This window comes from Bradysia coprophila, unplaced genomic scaffold, assembly GCF_014529535.1.
Source record: "Bradysia coprophila strain Holo2 unplaced genomic scaffold, BU_Bcop_v1 contig_87, whole genome shotgun sequence".
Classification (NCBI taxonomy): domain Eukaryota; kingdom Metazoa; phylum Arthropoda; class Insecta; order Diptera; family Sciaridae; genus Bradysia; species Bradysia coprophila.
In genome coordinates this window covers 2,336,919-2,349,927 of record NW_023504014.1, presented here as the reverse complement: position 1 = coordinate 2,349,927, position 13,009 = coordinate 2,336,919, and the positions used below count along the sequence as shown (strand labels likewise).

Here is a 13,009-nt window from a genome sequence, read left to right as displayed (position 1 = left end):
ACATTTCGCAGTAACCATACTCAATTTAGTTTATTACAAGCGATTCAAGTCTATTCTACAATTTTTCACACACCAACGAAACACACTGAATTGTATGAGTGTAGTGTATATAGTAGATTGTGTGATTTGACTGTAATTGTTTTAACCAATGGTTCTCAAACTGTTTTCGTATATGAATAGCATCAGTGCTTACATGTGTATTTTGTCTTGCATTTTTAGTGTGTCAGGTTGGCCGAGCGGTCTAAGGCGCCAGATTTAAGCTCTGGTTCCCGAAGGGGAGCGTGGGTTCGAACCCCACACCTGACAAAGTTTTTTTTTGATATTTTTATTAACACTTTTACAAACTTAAGTTATTGGTAATAGATAGTTGAGAGGAAAATCGTTTTTGATAAACAAACGGTGTTTGATTTCTTAACCGACCCGTACGAAGTGTAGGGTCTCATAAGTTTGACGACCAAAATGTGCTATTGAGAAATCAGAAAAATGGCTGGTTGGAATGCCGGTTAGAAATTGAATGAATTATCGATTCGAAAAAGGGAAAAATCGGTCGAGTATGTTCGGAGATTTATTGCAATTATCGAGGGTATTTACACGCGCCGTAGAATGATAGGAGATGGCTTTTGCATGTAACTGAAGACAAAATCGGTTCTTATAAAAAAATTGCAGCTTTTGGAATTATTTAGGTTCACCACCACTCATATTTGAGTGTGATAGCGAGATAGTAAACCTTCTTCCCAGTTCTACAACTTCAGGATTTTGAAGGATTTCTGAGTTTTTTTTTGTTCCCTTCTGGATTTTTGTGATAACCATCCTACCAGTTTTAGAATTCAAGGAATTTGAAGGATTGTGAGTATTTTTGTGTTTGTTTTTAAACTTTTCAGATAATTGTTTGCCCCACCCCACATAGTTTGACATCTTCCCCGTTCCAGAATTCGAGAGATTCGAATGATGAAATTATTTTGGATTCCCTTCTGGACTCTTGGGATTATTGAGGTGGCAGCAGACTGTTTCCTAAAATTACATCTTATTTTTTTGTTTTAGCTGAGAGGGTACTTCGTGCACATTTCCAAAAATTTCACGTATCGTACTTTATCATTGTTGTGTTTTTGAAGGTTGTCAATTATGATTAAATGGAATTACCTACACGCTACACCTCTGAGTCATTTGCTCTGACTCACAGCTGCCAACTTTCCGAAAATTATAACTTACGATAGACTGACAAGGTGCGAGTAAAATGTAACAACAGATTATTACGGACATAGGGTTTATATTTCAATATTTGGAGAAAAAAAAATGAATTCATGCGAATGGTTGAAGGACTTTTATAAATTTTCAGAAGACTCAAAACCAAGCTCAAAACTCTAGTTTCAGGAAAGAATTGCAGTTTCAGGCATTAGATTGATCCTTCATCTATTGCTTCAATTTGAATTAACTGTTGAAAATTTGATCTCAGTTACCTGGTCATGCAACACTATTGCAAGAGGCGGAGGTCTGCATTTTTGAACGCATATACTACGACGATTTCCGCTGGCAACATTTTTTATCAGGCGGAAACGGATTTTTTCATAGTTTTTTACGCTCCATCGTCTCTATAAAGTTTTATTCGTTGCTCATAGAAACTCGGCGATGGATAAAGTATGAAAATCTGTGGAACAAATCCGTTTCCACCCGTTAAAAAATGTTGATATCGGAGGTCGTTCGGAGGCTTTCAGGTCCCAATTTTTTAAGCATGCTCTTAAAAAAATTAATTTTAAATGAAAAATCCTTAGGAAATAGGTGTCATAAGACTCGTATCATTCAACACACGTTTTTATTGTGGTCTTGCTGTATAAATTCCATCTATTCATGATAATTTATCGCCACATAACATAGATAGAAACTGCACTTAATTCTCTCGTCTTACAATCTTACAGTTATATTTCCATCTTTCTTTTTTATTACTTTTCATGCGGTAGCAAAATTGTCAACTGGTAGGCACATTTTCGCTAAAATCATTTATGGAAAAACCCACACGATACCGAAAAATTAATGTTTTAAAATTGTTACAAATAGACAGACGAGAGAGGTGTGTGTCGTTGCGTTATTAGATTAAATTTAAATTTATTTGTTAACTGGAAATAATTTAATTGGCCTCGTTGACAATTTTATGGTTCATGGAGTGTTTTTATCTGCAAAGGAGATCATTTGAAGCGCTAGTTCTGTAAAATGTAATGGACATGTTATGATGTTAAGTCCGTGAGCTAAAAAAGATTTTCGTAACAAAAACCACGTAACTCGTGAGATCATAATATGTGAAATTAGAAATTCCGGTAACAGAGAAATCTGTACAAATGAGTTTTATTTAATCCGTGCGGCGTGAATAGCCCTAATTTTCTCAAACAATAAATTGTGTGCTTGAGCACTATTTCAAAGGACTCTCAATCACGGCAGAGTAAAATAAACCAGACAGGAGCGGTTCATTTTCGAAACGTCAAATAAGGGACCTAATTCACTGTATAAAAATGAACTCAAATGAACACTGACATAAATTGTAAAATTTTATTCGCACAAAATGTAGGGCTACTAGATTATTTAGGTCTTTAGTCAAAGTAGCGCTACTGCCTGGTTAACTTTACTCTGTCGTGCTCTCAATGATTGACGCTGTCGGCAAGTCGGTCACTTCTGTCACTTCATGAAACAATATTTTCACGGACAATGTGATCGAAAATTTAATTTCCTAACAAATTATTTTGATTTTTAAATTTCGTATCTTAAAAGGCAGTGCCATCGCTGATTTTTGCAAGGCTGTATACTTTGGGGAGGTCACGCAGATGCAGATACGCGGGTTACACACCACGTTTCATACAAAAAATTCACCACGTCATACAAATTCAATTTTGGTGAATTTGTTTGTATGGAAAAGGTGTGTTCCCGCGTATCTAATAAAATGGCGATCTGCGTGACCTCCCCAAAGTATACAGCCTTGGATTTTTGCGGTTGTGACGATAACAATTTCCACATGGCTATTAGAAGATGGCGTTTTGTTGGAGCTATCTCTGATGACAGTTCAATTATTTATTTTCTCATCGTTTCATTTCCCATGGGACGAACAAACGTTTTTTCTCTTTGCAACTGTCACTTTGTTTTGGCTTTGAAAAATGCTGAAACTAACTGATGTTTCGTGTATAAAAACGGTTAATCACGCCATGTACGCTTCGGTCTGGTCGCAAACTTTCGCTCTTGTTAGAATTTCCCATTTTCTCCCCTTGGTAAACAAATAACGATTTTATGTCTTTAAAGTCCACTCTGCAAGAGATGTGATAGAGTTCATTAAATATTGCCCTCTTGAAACGGTTTTCCTCTACTAAAAATGTGATTCAGTACAAACGCATTTGAAGCAAAGGTGATCAAAATCGACAGCTGCCAAATATAGTACTATTTTGTATGAAGTGGTTGTTTACAGTGTCTTAAAGTTGTGCGACACACTTCGCTCAGTATACATCTTCCATATCGACGGTTTATAAATCTTCATGGTTTGCTTGAAGAAAAGAACTTAAGTAAAGACCGTCGACCATCAATATTGCTGTAAAAATTATTGTTCTCGGTCATCTAGTCGAGGAGCTAAAAGTTTCCCCGATTTCGAAGAGTAATATCTCCCCGACGAAGTGACGCGGATAGTCAGGTAATCGTGATTCTAGACATGGTTAATGGACACTTTCGAATCTCGAAGTTGCCTTTATGTTACATTTTGCATCGACGTCGCTCTTCAAATCTAAAGGATCGAGAGCCATGTAAAACGAAATTCATACACAGTCAAAAGTCTTTTTATTTGCTCTCCACTGTTACCCAGTAGCGCTATTTCGACGATAAAAATGCTGCAACCAAGGCCATTATATAACCAAATCAGATTGTTCGCTTTTTTGATAATGTTCATTGCAGATGAATCGATGTGAGCTTACGCTCAAAATGGAATGTTCACTGAATAACACAACATTTTATTAATTCAAATAGAATAAGAGTGAGGAAAACGCGTCCGATTACTCATATCAGATCTTTTTAATTGCAATTACCAAACACATCACGTAAACCATTTTTTCCGATTTTTTTTTCTGAGAATCTTTTTGGCTGTTACCTTGAATATTTCGTACAAAAGTTTTATGACTTTTTTCGTATTTTGTATTCACACCAAGTGAATTGTCGCGGTAATTTACAGAATCGCACGTTTATTACACATATTATGTACCAAATGACGCATTTCGAACAAGCGTTTTTTGTTTGAAATTTATTATACAACCAACGAATATAATAAACATAGCTAACGCCGACCCGTACGAAACACCTATTCGTATCAAAAGCCTTTAATGTGAAACTCTTCATTTCTCTTACTTCATTTTCTTCTCTGCTGAAAAACTATTCTCCCTTTAAAATCACTTACATTATCCACTCTTTGCCTTGTTATCATATACAACTAAATTGCCGGAGGCAATATAGACAGCCCCGTACGAAGACAAATTTCATAAATTCCTATTTAAACAGCTATATACCGCTATATTTAACTATATTTCACTATAAATAAACATTTCACAGATAAATATATGCTATTATATAGCTCTATATGCCTGTATATAGCTCAATATAGCTGTATATAGGTATATATAGATGTCCGTATATGGAATCCCTGAAACCCCACACACATAACAAATTATTTCCATGTTAACAGAAACTCTCTAAGTATCATTTTTCCCAAGATATTTCTATTTTACTAAAATCCAATATGGCCGCCGGCAGCCATTTTGTTAGGAGACCGGAAATAGTACCGACGCTTTACATTCGTTAATACCTTTCAAACAAAAAAAAATTCATGAAATTCGGTCAAAATTTACTCGAGATATTGTCAAAATACACCACGTTCACTGTACTTCCGAGTAGCCAGATAAGAGCTCACTCCAAGAGACCTAGCTCACGCTCCGGAGAACATAATTTCATAAATTTTTTTTCCCTGATTGGTACGGTCAATACCTATCTAATAAAGCTAAAACAGACGAAATATGTTCAAATGTGGCCGACCTACAAGCAAAAACTGCTTGCCGCCCTGTGCCTGTTCCACACCAAGGGGTCTAACTGACGAGTCGGTCATCCGATTTCCATAAACTTTTTTTTTGTCGATCGGTATTGTAAATACCTTTTATTTGACGTATCACTTACAAGTTTAACGTTTAAATGTCCGGAGATATCTTCGAAAAACCGTAAAGCACTTATTGGGCCACAGCTCGGGAGGGGTCGATCCAAAATCACTCATCTTCGAACTTAGCCTGTCTTTTGACATTACCAAACGGGAAAAAAAAGAATTTTCAAAATCGGATGCGTTTTACTCAAGTTATCGTGCAGACAGACGGACAGACGGACAGACGGACGGACAGACGGACATTTTTTTTTTCGCGGATTTGGCATCTCTAGACAACCACAATAGGTTTCCCCTTACTCAGGGAGTCCAATTCGACGTGTTACAAACGTATGCGTAAACCCATAAGACCCCAGTACTTCGTACGGGTCTAAAAATTTAAAATAAAACCTACCTACCTAGCCCAGTGTAATTGTTCATGACCAAGTGAAAAGAAACTAAAACAAATAAATTATTGTTGACGATTGGGATGTTGTTGGTTTTGCTGCTTCTTTTATTCAAACATTGATAAATCAAAATCAGAAACAAAAGTCGGTTCGATTTCAACTACCATTACCTATGAAAAAAAGCTCTTCCGTACGTCTTTCTTACACTCTCCTGCACTCCGTAACTTTTATCGTCGTAAATGCAAGTGAATTGTATACATTGCATAGGCGATTTTCATTTACAGATGGTGACACTTTCTAAGTGACTTTTGTGACTCTTGCTAGTTCCTCATTCTGCATATTACTTATTTCAACAGTGTATTTAAGAGACTGATTTTTACTACTCCTGGATGAATGTAAAGTCACGGATAAAGTCTCAATGGATTGATAACAATATTTTCATGCTTCGGGGCCGAAAATGAGGGCAATTTTTCGAATTTTCTCGGGTTTCCGGCCCTCTGCATGAAAACTCACATGTGCACCTGTTTGGGACGGTTGATTTAAGGCACTTTCGCTTGTAGACCTCACTTCGTTCGGCCTACAATCCGCGAAATTGCCTAAAATCAATCGTCCAAAACAGGTACACAAATGACTATACATTATGGATAAAAGGCTTACTGAACACAGAAAAAAGCTTATTAAACACAGCTCTTTGGTGTACTGACAACATGTTGTCGTTTACAATGCCATCTGCACTCAACAAATTAAACGAAGGAGAATATTGTGAGAAAGCGAAGAAAGCTCTGAACACTGCACGTGTTGTTTTTCAAATAACAGTGTAGACCGCAGCAAAGTGTTTGCGTTTTTTTGGTAGATGGAGCTATTGACAATGTTACCTTAGTATATGTGTCTACACTTAAAAAAAAATCATTTGTGTACTAAAAAGGTGGGATTTGAAACGAACTTTAGTGTGAATTTAAGACATTGAAGGCCATTGAATTCAAAAAGACGAAATTTAGCTATTATTTACAATTGATGACCAGTTGATTTATATATAAATATGTATAAATACACATTTGATAGCTTGAACCACAACAACGCATCTGAACGTAGCATTAAATTTTTATAAAGATAACGCATTATGTAATGTAATACTTCGCTTTGCTAAAAAGGATTCTGCATCTAAATTATTACGAGTCAATTCGTCAGACAAATTTTCAATTTTTGAAACAAGCACGCTCGACGTTTTAAAAACATCTTTGGGAAGTCTTTCTGACGATTTTTTACGTTGAATTCGTCGAGACGCTTTGTTTTCGGCGTCGGATTAATAGTCGCCATTGAATTGTCGGGAGGTCGAAGCGTCTCTTCAACTGAAAGATATTTTAAATTGTCGATATACAGAAAATGATGACTTTATGCACGAACCCTTAGCTTAATATGAGTTCTTGTAACGAATTCAGAGTTAGTTCATCTTTATTCTCGAGAATATTTCGAAAAATGCTTCCGATGATGTGGAGTTCCGCGCCAATCAATTCTGCGAGAAGTTTTACTCCGACACAAGAGTCAATTCCCCAATTCGTCAGACAAATTTTCAACTTTTTAAACAAGGTCTCCCCGATATTATTGAGTTATACCTCATTCGATTCGTCGTTCAATTCCAGCTAACAGGTATCTGTCATTTTGGGTGTAATGTGTCTAAATGTCATGTGATGTCAGAGCGTGGTCAAAACACTTTTTAGCCCCGTACGAAGTACGAAGGGGCTTATAGGATTACGATGCCGTGTGTAATTGATGGAATTCGAAGCAGACGGTAAGGGCAAAGTGTTTGCCTATGTTCATAGATAACGAATCCGCAATAAAAATTTTGTCCGTCCGTCCGTCCGTCCGTCTGTCACGTCGATATCTTGAGTAAATCAAATCCGATTTCAAATTTTTTTTTCCCTGAAAGATAGTCAAAATAGTGAGGCTAAGTTCGAAAATGGGCGATTTTGGGTCGACCCTTCCGGAGCTGGGGCCCAATAAGTGCCTAACTGTTTTTCGACGATATCTCCAGACATTTAAGCACTACACTTGTAAGTGATACGTCAAATGAAAGGTATTTACAATACCGATCGACAAAAAAAAAGTTTATGAAAATTGGATGACCGACTCGTGAGTTAGACCCCTTGGTGTGAACTAGGTACAGGGCGGCAAGCCGTTTTTGCTTCTAGGTTGGCCAAATTTGAACGTATTTAGATGGATTTTGCTTTATTAGATAGGTATTGACCGTACCAATCAGGGGAAAAAAAGTTTATGAAATTCGATTCACCGGAGTGTGAGCTAGGTCTCTTGGAGTGAGCTTATATGTGACTACTCGGCCGTACAGTGAAGGTGGTGTTTTTTGTTAATATCTCGAGTAAACTTTGACCGAATTTCAAATTTTTTTTTTGTTTGAAAGGTACTAACGAATTTAAAGCAGCCGTACTACTTTCCACCTCCTAACAAAATGGCCGTCGGCTGCCATTTTGGATTTTTGTAAAATCAATATAAATCGGTGAAAATGATACTTACTTAATTTTAGGTCAATTCGAAATTTGTGTTACATTTGAAAGGAACGTCGTACGGGGCTTCGTAATTGCGCTATGCGCAATTTTTAAGACGTACACATTTCATAAGAATTTTACTTTACCGACGTTTACGGGCGCAGTAGGCTTACGGTAAGAGTAGGGCGACGGACGAACTAGGGTTTGTACGGGGCTCAGTCGCAGCAAACGCTCCGACTGTTCTGACGGCTCGTTTAACAATAAATTGAGGAAAATAACCCAAAAAATTGAAACTTTGTAGAATTGTTGGCCTATTCACGGCTGACAATCAATAAAACCATACGCTAATAATATAACATTCCCTTGTTAATTTTGCAATTTTTGCTGTTATTACCATTCCAGAAATCTGGAAATACAATTTCAGTGGGGTGAGTTGATACGTAGTTTTTCTATTTATAAGAAAGAAAAATATATCGCCCAGTACGTAGCAGTTTTTCATCAATATTAGTTCTCCGCTACATCCACTTTAACGCACAGCGACAGCGCACTAAAAGTGAAATTGTCAATTTATCCGATTTTTTCCCGTATTTTTCATGGAAACTGAAACAAAATAACAATTTCAACTTTTTATGCCCCGAGTCATAAAAACCAATTCACCGGTGCAAATTACATTATTATGGGAATCAAAGGCTCCACATTCATTTTACTCGCAATATCAACGCGAATGGGAAATGCCAAAAATCGTAACTTTGACATGAAAGAATATTGGTTATTGTTGCTACATGAGCGGTGTTCAATTTGATGAACCAAGCAGAAATGTAGCAGTGCGACAGAAACTCAGCTGATGACGACAAGAACTTAAAAACTCTCGGCAAATTAGCATGTGGCAAGTTTTAACTGTTTCAAGCAATAAATCTTTTTTTACCGATTTAACCCTTTTTTAACTGGTTCAGCTCTTCAGTTACAAAAATTTGAACCATTTTTTTGTGCTGTAAAACTCGGCATTGGAAAGTAAGGAAAAAAAATATTGGACCCTATCGGGTAGTGAGTCCAATAAAAAAAATTGAAAACATCGTCGGTTAAAATTGAAAGCATAACTTGTCATAACTGTTAAATCATTATGGTAGAAGTAAAGTAGAAGTAAAAGTGAAAGAAATTCTTTTCCACTTTTTCATTTCTGATTTTTTATTTATAAGATTAACATTTGACTCATAAAATTTTATCGTAAGAAGTGGTTCTGTGAATAGATCAATAATAATTTTTCCGTCAAACATTTTGCTTCTACTTCCTTATTTTTAGAAAAAGTGAGACCGTTAAAAGGGAGATTCAGATTACTGTAATTTTTTGTGCTGTTCAAGGAAATAATGATTCTTCGGATGACTCAAAGGCAGTAAAGAACGACAGATGGGTAATGCTGTGATAAGACGGTAATTGTACAAACCATAAGTGACGAATTATTATCATTGTAATCTCTCATACAATAATCAATTTGTAGCTCTGAAGAATATCAACTCTATTTTAGTGGTGAGTTTAAAAGAGATAAAGTACAGTCGAAGTCAGTGAAATTTAGACATAAATTTATCTGGAACAGGAACATCCACACATACAAAACTGCTCACAAGTCTTTACACGGTTTTATCACTACCACAGCAGTGGACCAGCTGAAGCAAATTTGTTTACCTATTATTAATAATTCAATTTATTATCATCACTTAACCTAGGGTGTGTTGGATACAATCCGTGGTTGGTACATAATTAGGGGAAATAAAATAAAAAAGAAAATAACAATAAACTATAGACCAAGAGAGGTTACATACCAACTCGTCTCAATTTCACCGATGTCCACTGCTATTACTAGCTATCGATTTGGAAAACTATTTTGATTCAACAGAATTCAGTGAAAATCAGTGTTTGTAAAAAATCTTTCCTAATCGTCAACATGTTAATATCCTAACAGCAATACCAGCAACCAATACTCTCTCAAGCAAACAAAATTCGTTTTGACGTTGTCAAAATAACTTATTTCTTTGTTTGTAGAATCATGTAAATTGCAAAGGCTATGTTGCATTTTTACCTTTTTAATGATAGAATAACGTTAGGTTGCTAAAGAGGGTATTGCAACAACCATTCAATGTTCAATTTTCAATCTAATACTTCATACACACATGCTACACATGCTACAGGTAGCTTTAAAAAACTCCATGCAAGTGATGTTTTCTATAATTGGCCCAGTATCTGAATAATAAGCATATATCAAGAAGATATTGATTATTACCATGTGGAGACTATGATCATGCAATTTGATCATTTATCCAGGTAATTTTGCTGCACTGTCATTCTACACTTTTATCGATTTGACACTCTTGGCATAGCTTACCCCAGAGAGATGTCAAAACACTTTTATGTAATTATGTACACGCAACGTTGCTGCTTTTACTGTTGATAAAAAAAAAATGTTCGATTGGAGTTATGGTCAATTGAATAAAAGTTTATCATTAAAAATTGCTCGAGGCATATTACAAAGCGACTGGGGTGTAATTGCGATATAACATGCACAAAGTATTGTTTGTAGTATTTCAACATTACGAAAGAATAGCATTCTGCTGAATTGATCATTCATTTTTTTTTGTCAGGTTCTTGCTTAATTCCATCTCTAAACAAATTTTATCGAAGTTCTTTTATATCGTTTTGCAGAAATCAACGAGCCCAAAAGAGAAAAATTTATTCAAAATAAAGGTGTTGCTTGCTCCTAGGATCCTAGGATATCATCAATACAAACATAAAATTCAAATCATTTTCACATCGGAAAATTCAATCACACAGTTTCCAAAAGTTCCTCAGCTGTCAAACCACAGTCAACGAACTTTCCAATTTGTTTCTTCAAACGCAAATATATTTCTTCTTGTAGAATGCAATGCATTTGCTGTATATGGACAGGGGGCATTTGGCATTTTGCGTGTACGATAATATTTCGGCCGAAGTGTTGATGGGGTCTTTTTAGTTTTTTTTTCCAAGTTTATATTCAACAATTTGAAATGTATATACTACAATCGTTTGTATTGATTATATATATAAAATATTTCTTTTAAACCTTCTGATTTTAGAAGTGAGCCGGAAATGGATTCATAATTTCCTCTTTGAATATCAAGAGACAGTCTCTGTATGAAAAAATGTCTCGATCTGTTATCACCTGTTTGTTCATTTAACTTGCGCCCAATTGTTTGAATAAGTTTTATTGTTTCCTTTGCCCATGGACCAATCGTTTCGACTGCAAACGCAACGAAATGGTAATTGCGTTTAATTTCTTCATACCGGTCATGTTTCTTCTTTGCGGCAATTTCTGAGGCCTGTCCTGGAATGTTATTCACACGGAGATAACTTTTCGCGAATGTGTCCCCTCACCCAAAGTGTGGTTGTTGAAAGCCAAATCTAGACATTTCATGTTCTACCATTTTTCAAATGACTCATTACGAAAGGCTCTTAATGATTTCGACTTGTCACCAACTACCCCTAGTGCACCAATTAGCTAACTAACTTCTCATTCAACACTTTTCCAGCCAAAATGCCCTTTTACTGTTTATTTATGAATGGGAACCTTATCTACTTCTCAGTATTTTTTCTCAAAGAAATTCTTTGTCGCCGTCGGAGTGTATTGTATTCCATGCATTAAACAATACCGCACCTATTGTGTATTAAAAATTCGTCGTTACATTTTTCATATTCAGTCTCTTTTCATGATAAATAAATCAATTCATAAATAAATGTAGCAATGAACAAGTTACACTAGCACATTAACAATTGCTTATTTCTGAGGTTAATCATATTCAAAATGGATTTACGTACATGACCTTTCAGAGGCTTGTTACATGTTACATCTCTTTTGTTTAGAGACAACTCAAAAGATTCACGGTTATTTAATTATATTTATATTTCATTCATGTTAATCATTACAAACAAAAAAAAAACGAAGAGAAGAGAAAAAAAATCCCAAACCAAATTGGTTATGCATTTTCGAATTCTAGTTTGAATGAAACTTTAACTCACTCCCACAACACATTTTGTAAAATATGTACACCTTCCAGTAATTTTATGAATGAATCAACAACAACAGCACGGTATTTATACCAGTCGAGGTAACAAGTTCAATTGCGCACACATCTTTGGATTGTAATATTATTTTTGAATAATAAATTATTGGATTTGAGATGCTATTCAACAGCCATACACATGTATACTGTGTGTACCCGGTCCACGAAATTATTCATTTTAACTTGTCGGTGGTCGGAAAAGTCTACATTTCAGAACAACGTAAAAGGACACTAAATGAACCATTAAACACTTAAATCTTGTTCTGTAATAATTTTTTTACAGAACAAGATATCGATATAAAAGACGGTTTCGCCTACAAGTTAATAGTAGATTTTGTAACTCTGTCCGAGCCAACAGAGATTTATAACATCGAGATTATCGTTCTAGGCAGATTAAGCAAGATATTGCACTTGTATTCTTGTACACATAAGAGCATTCGTTTAATAACGCGTTAAGTAGACCAGTTCAATAATCTACTATTAATTGAATAATTCGGACTGTTCGTTGGATATTTATTTGTTTTCATTTTTTATTTATTACGGAATGAAATGAGGCTGTTTTCAAATTGAATGGAAAAATCGTGGTCTTTTCTTGGCGAATTCAAAATGCTTGTAGTGTAAAGACAAAATTGTAATTTCAAAAACCGATGATTTTTGCTCTCACAATCTATGTTAAGGAAAGCATTACACAATGACATAAGTATGAACCGTGTTCATTGTTTGTCGATCAACAGCTGAAGCAAATTCATGCTGATATTTGACGCTTTGACTATAATTTTGTCACGTGTAAATATTTTTGAAAGAAACTTTTTGACACATGAAAATATTTTTTGCCCTTGAAGACTGAAATTCGACGGATTTCGACACGCAAAA

General features: G+C 35.5%; 1 long non-coding RNA gene and 1 other non-coding gene across 2 annotated transcripts; both read left to right on the top strand.

Moving 5' to 3' along the window:
• The first annotated feature begins 222 nt into the window (after nucleotides 1-222).
• On the top strand, nucleotides 223-306 carry Trnal-uaa. The gene has a single exon. It is a non-coding gene; the product is annotated as a tRNA-Leu (tRNA).
• LOC119084698 lies at nucleotides 244-12,773 on the top strand. The gene is made up of 3 exons (XR_005089119.1): nucleotides 244-308; nucleotides 2,336-2,348; nucleotides 12,760-12,773. It is a non-coding gene; the product is annotated as an uncharacterized LOC119084698 (long non-coding RNA).
• Nucleotides 12,774-13,009: the final 236 nt, after the last annotated feature.